The following is a 5,828-nucleotide window of genomic DNA, read 5'->3' on the forward strand; positions in this document are numbered from 1 at the left end:
TTAGGACAGAGCCCCCCTCCTGGCAGGGTGACAGAGGCGTCAGAGAAGCCCCCCTCCCCCACCAGGCCCCCTCCCTCCAGTCCGGGGTGGGTCGGCTCTTCCCTTTGTTTGGTGATTCCCTAAAATGGGCTGCCCCAAGTGTAGGAAGTGCCCTTGCCATCAGGAGCTTGGAGAAGAGCCAGAGCTGCTCTGAGAGGCTGCTGTGTGGCCCCTTCCCTTCCCTGAGCCTCAGTTTCCTCCTTTGCCCATCTGCCTCATCTGCACTCACTCCCATGCATGGTCCATCACATCCCTGCCCCGGAACGGCCCCTCAGCCCCCTGCCCAGTCTCTCCTCTGGGGGGAGACACTGTCTCCAGAAGGCCTCTATTAAAGGCATGAGTAGAGAAGGGACATGTGCCCCCCCCCCCAGCGATTGAGTAACATAGAGTCATCCATCAGCCTGACTCGCTGCCCCTGGAAAGATGATGGAGCCCAGGCACTGGCCAGGTGAGTGCGGAGGGGGGAGAAGGAGAGCTTAGGTCTGCAGGACTGCAGGAGGAGGCTCGGAGGCACCCTGAATTACCTCCGAGTGAGAGCCAGAAAGCCCAGGTCATGGGGCTCAACCCTCTCGTTTTACAGCGGGGGGACAGACTCGACACCAGCTGGTCAAGAGCTATGGCAGAATTCGAACTCAGGCCCTCGGACTCACTATAAGCCACTCCTCTTAGGAGGAGGTTTTGGAACAGCGCCTCCAGCCAGGCTTATGGGCGGGTGTTGAGGGTCCCCCATTAGGAGGGATCACTGTGGGAGCAAATCTTCTGGGTCCTGAGGAAGGAAGAGGGAGGGCAGCGTGGCAGGAGGCTGGAGCAGAGCTGTCCCCCCCCCACCTCAGAGGAGAGGCCAGATGCTGAAGGCTTCTTGATGGGAGGCTAAGGGGAGTGCGGGCCAGGAGGGGGATGGGAGACCCCTAGGCCCAGCAGTGCAACAAAAAGGGAGGGGAGCAGCAGATCACCCCCCGCCCCCACCACTCAGCATTGGGCCCCTCACTTTGGCCAATGGTAGACCAACATGGTGGACTGAGCCCCACCTGGGCTAAAGCTTCTGGCCCCTGCCCCCTCTTCCCTAGCCACCTCCCTCGGGGCCAGTCAAGGGAAGGGGCTTCTTCCCCAGACTCCACAGCAGCCCGAGGCTTGACCCCTCCGGCCCTCCGCCCCTTCCCAGTGGTCCGAGGGGCTTCTCTGCTTCTAGTCTTGTCCAGGAGGGATCAGCTGCTCCGAGGAAGCAGGTTGTCTCCTTGACCAGGACTGGGAATGGCCTGGGGCCGCCGGAGCCCAAAGGCCCAGCTTTAGGGCCCTGGGGGCGGGGCGGGCTGCAAAGGGCCCCTTCCCCAAAGCCAAGTCCCTGAAGCCGAGCCCAGAGTGAGCCTGCAGGTGAAGGTGTGTGTTGGGGGGGAGCATCCTCATTCTCTCCTCTCTTTCCCTCCTCCCCTCCTCTTTCTCCCTCCATATTTTTCTCCTTCCCTCCTCTTTCTTCCTCTCCCCCTCCTCTCTCTTCTTTCTCCCTCCACCTGGCCCCCCTCCTTCTCGGTCCCCCTCCCCTCTTCCTCTCTCCTCAACAACACCAGGTTTAGAGATTACAATCTTCTTGGGGCGCCACCCCATCCTCTCAGCCCCACAAGGAAGTGTTCCAAGACCCAGCCCTGAGACACTTGAGATGATACGCTTCTCCATGTCAGGTGCACTGGGGAAGAGCACAATCCTCCCTCCTCTCCCTTACTGCCCTCTCCCCTATCCCTTGCTCCCCTCCCCCATCCCTTACTCTTCCCCCTCCCTTACCCCCCTCCCCCCTCCCTTACCCCCCTCCCCTCTAGTTTCCCAGCAAGAGCTTCATTTGGTTCTAAGGCTCTTTCAGAAGGCAAGCATCCCTAGGAGGATGAAACCTGTCAATCAACTCCACCTCAGGCAGCATTGTTCCAGTTTGGCAATCACATCAGTTGAGCAAGATCCCAGGATCTAGAACCCACATGAATTGTAGGGCTCTTTAAAGATGCTCAGAGATTGACATGGGAACCCCCACCCCCCAAGAGTGTCCTCCCCAGAATGGAAGCGGCCTTGGGTTCCATCCATCCCTCACTCTGGAGGGACCCCAAGAGCGGATCTAGAAGTAAGGTGCAGATTGCTGGCGCTTTGGCCCTTAGAGGAGGGTTCCTGGGAAAAGCCGGGGACTCCCGTTCCTGGTCAGCCCTCCTTATTGGGGAACAGGCGAGAGGAGGAGAGGGGACCTGCCCAAGCAGTTAAGGGACTGAGCCTGGGATCCAGGTTCTGTGACCTTCAACCCTCCTGGACTGCCCTGACCAATGAGTTTGGAGCCAGGAGCGGCCGGGGCCGAGTTCAAAGCCTCTAGCTGGCTGGAGGGTCCCCTCTGTGCCCGTGGGGGGCTCTAGAATTTGGCGCTTCCTTCAGGGCCCAGCTCAGTGGAAGCCTCTCCTCAGCCCCTCCACACGTGACTTCCACACGAGGGCCCGACGGAAGCTCTCGGGGCTCGGTCCGGGGCCCGGAAGCCTTTTGGAGGCAGACGCGTGCAAGAAGCACCCGAGAGCAGGCAGAGTTGCAGGCTGGATAATTTTTTTTTATTTTTTTCTTTTATAGGTTAACATAGACATTTTGAGAACAGACGCATGAGCGGTGCTTACATGTTTCTGCCTAATTATTGTGATGTTGTTTTGCTTGAATGCGAGTTTGGTTAATGACTAAGGTTAGAAGAAAACAATAAATGACAACGAAAAGGAGAGAAGACTCTTACTTTGCCGTTTTGCTTAGGGCCCTGGTAGCGACCGAGCGCCACCGAAAATCCTTCTCTACCTTGACACAAAACGATGCTGATGACGGGACGACACGACTGACGGACGACAGTTATAAGGCACATTAATACAGCTTCACGGTTTCCAAAGCGCTTGCCCTCCTATGAGAGGATGTACAAGTAGGATGTTCCCCTTCTATTGAGAAAACACGCTCAGACGTTCAGTAACCTGCCCAGAACCACCCAGCGGCCTCCAGCGGGGCTCTGGCTCCCGGCCCGGGAGGGGGCCCCCCCCTGCCCTGGGGTTGGGGGAGGCCGGGAGCCCTGGCTGGAAGCCTCAGTCGATGGCGAGGACCCGAGTGGTTCTCCCGTGATGCACTGCTCCTCCCGTCCCTCCCTTGGATGGTGGGTGCCATGCAGATGGGACCCGTCTCTCCCCCAGAGCCTAGCACACTTCTGGACGTAGCGGGAGTTAACGTATCGGTGGGGGGCTGGTATAGAGGGAGGTCTCTGCTGAGTGCCCAATGAGGGGCGGAGCCAGGTAGGCCGTGGGCCAGGGGGCCTGGTGGGGAAGGGCCGTCTTCCTGGCTGCACACTCCCTACGAGATGCGTTCGTGACACTTTGGGGGGCCCTGCACCCGTGATGTCTCTCAAGGTAGGTCTGGCGGCTCTCCGGGGCCCGCCGCTCAGCAGCAAGGCCGGGCGAGCCCAGGCCCCTGCCCCGACTGACCATCTCTACCTCTGGGTTTGCTTTCCAGATCTCGGGGGACATGGCTGTGGACGTAACTGAATACCATCTTAGCGGTGAGTTAGACCAATAAGAACACTCCACACGTGCCGGTGAGTTAGACCAATAAGAACACTCCACATGCGCCCGGCACTCCAGGCTGCCCAGAGCCCAGTCCCACTCGTCCAAGTGGTCAGTAGAGTGGCAGTCCGGGAGGGATGGTGTCCTTCTGGCTGTCTCTCCCTTGTCTAGAGCTTTCCCTCAATAAAGGTTTGGTGAAATGCACTGGCTCCTTCTCACACTAGCTGCCTGGGGAAGGTGAGGGCTGCAGGCCCGGGGAGGGGCCGGCCCTGCCCCGTCCTCGCTGGGCCCACGTAGCTGCAGCTGGACTAAACCCGGTCTCTGCTCTAGCTGACAATTTTTCCAATTGACTAATGTTATTTCCCCTGGGAGGCCCCCATTCAGAATTCTCTTGATCTCACGCCTCCCCCGGGAGGATTTGTCTCTAGCCCATGTAAGAGGGAGGCTTCAAGCCTCTGCCTAGAGTGGGGGGGTGTCCTATGCCATCATCCTCAGCGGTTGGAGAAGGTGCGGGGAAGGCAGCTGAATCATCCCAAGCTCCCCGATTGGTCCCCCTGCAGCCCACCACTTCCTCCCGCCTACACTCTGGAGCAGAGCTGGGGGAGACGGGGAGGGCTCATTTCCCTGCCAGTCTTTTGGGGGAAGAGGGAGGATGGTGAGACAGGTGGGGATGGCCCTTGGCCCCTGGGTGGGTCAGCCCTTCTCGGGTGGAGCCTTAGGGCCGCTGGAGACTGGTGGGAAAGGGACCCTCTGCCCGCCTCATCTCCTCTGGCGAGCCTCAGCTGCTGGGGAGGGGTCACGGGACTGGGGGGGGGGTTGGTTGTTTCCACCTATCTTGACCCGAGGAGCTTCCCCTCTCCATAGCTTTTGGTGGTTGCCTTTCTTTACAGCAGCTCCCTAAGTGGGGCAGGGTAAGTATTTTTATCCTTATTTTGTTGATGGGAAAACGGGGCCCAAAGAGGTGATTCAGTCTCCTCCATGTCCCGTGGCTAGCTAGGCGAGGAAGCTCGAGGACATCTAGGAAGCTGAGGACTCCTCAAGGGCAGAGACTTTGGGGAATTGGTCTCGGGAGCCCAGTGCTCTGCACAAACCAGGCGCTTCAAAATGCTCGTCTGTGGACGGCCTCAACCATCACCTGGTCTAAGCCGTGCTCGGGATTTTCACTTGAAATCCTGCCCTTCACGTACAGACCCCCCCAGCGTGGGGATCCCCTAGCTCCCAAAGCGATCCATCTGGGCTGGCTCATCCTGCGTCCTGCCCCCAGGCTCTTTCCCTGCCCTTGGCTCTTGGCGCTAGCTATTGTGAATGGGGATGGCCACCAGTTAACTGCCAGGTGACTCCTGAGCCCGAGTTCTCTAACCGGACCCAACATGGCTATTCTTCACATGACCCATGGCTCAGGCTGACCCTAGCAGACACCCCTCTTAATTCAGCCCGAGATGACATTACCTTGAGCTCACGGGCCAGATTTCTTCAAACAAATGAGTGGGGGGGTCCTCGCTCACAAGGGATCTTCCAACAAAAGCAGAGGGACATTGGGCTGGGGGGTCACTGTAGAGGCTGTTTTAGTGTTTGGATGCGGAGGTTCTTTTCAAATCTGCAATTCTGTAATTGAGTCTAACTTACCCCTGCTCCTCCCATTTTGTCCTAGTCAAATTGATTTTTTGAACCCCAGTGCTGATCTTGACATTTATCCCCAGTACACTTCAGCTTCTCTGATGCAGCCCAATGCTCTGGCCTGTGGCGTTATTTGGGATTTCAGACTATCGCTGAGTATGACTCTTCTAGCATTTTGATTGGTATCTTTATCCAAATAGGGGAAACAGACCAAGGCAGAGACCCCTGGGGCCTGCGACTGGAAGTGAACTAATAACTATTCACACTCCTGTTTCCAGCTCTTCTGATTCTACTCCTGTCCACCCCCACAGCTCTCCCATCATTTCCACAAGAGTAGTAGGAGATTCTTTATCGAAAGCCTTGCTAAAATTTAGATAAACTCCATCTGATCCAATAGCTCAGCAGCCCTATCAGAAAAGGAAATCCAGTGAGCCCGAGAGAACCCATTCTTGATGGAATCAGATCCTTTCCTAGCTGGACACTAGCCCTGTCTTTAGAATTTTCCTAAGCTCACTGGCCTCCAGATACACTCTTTCTTCTTCCCCAGTCCTGCACTATCTGTCCCGTTCTTCTAGATTGGAAAATGTCACTGATGGCAGCTCAGCAGTCACCCGCTGGCTTTCA

Source organism: Sminthopsis crassicaudata, chromosome 6 (genome assembly GCF_048593235.1).
Source record: "Sminthopsis crassicaudata isolate SCR6 chromosome 6, ASM4859323v1, whole genome shotgun sequence".
In the NCBI taxonomy this organism is placed as follows: domain Eukaryota; kingdom Metazoa; phylum Chordata; class Mammalia; order Dasyuromorphia; family Dasyuridae; genus Sminthopsis; species Sminthopsis crassicaudata.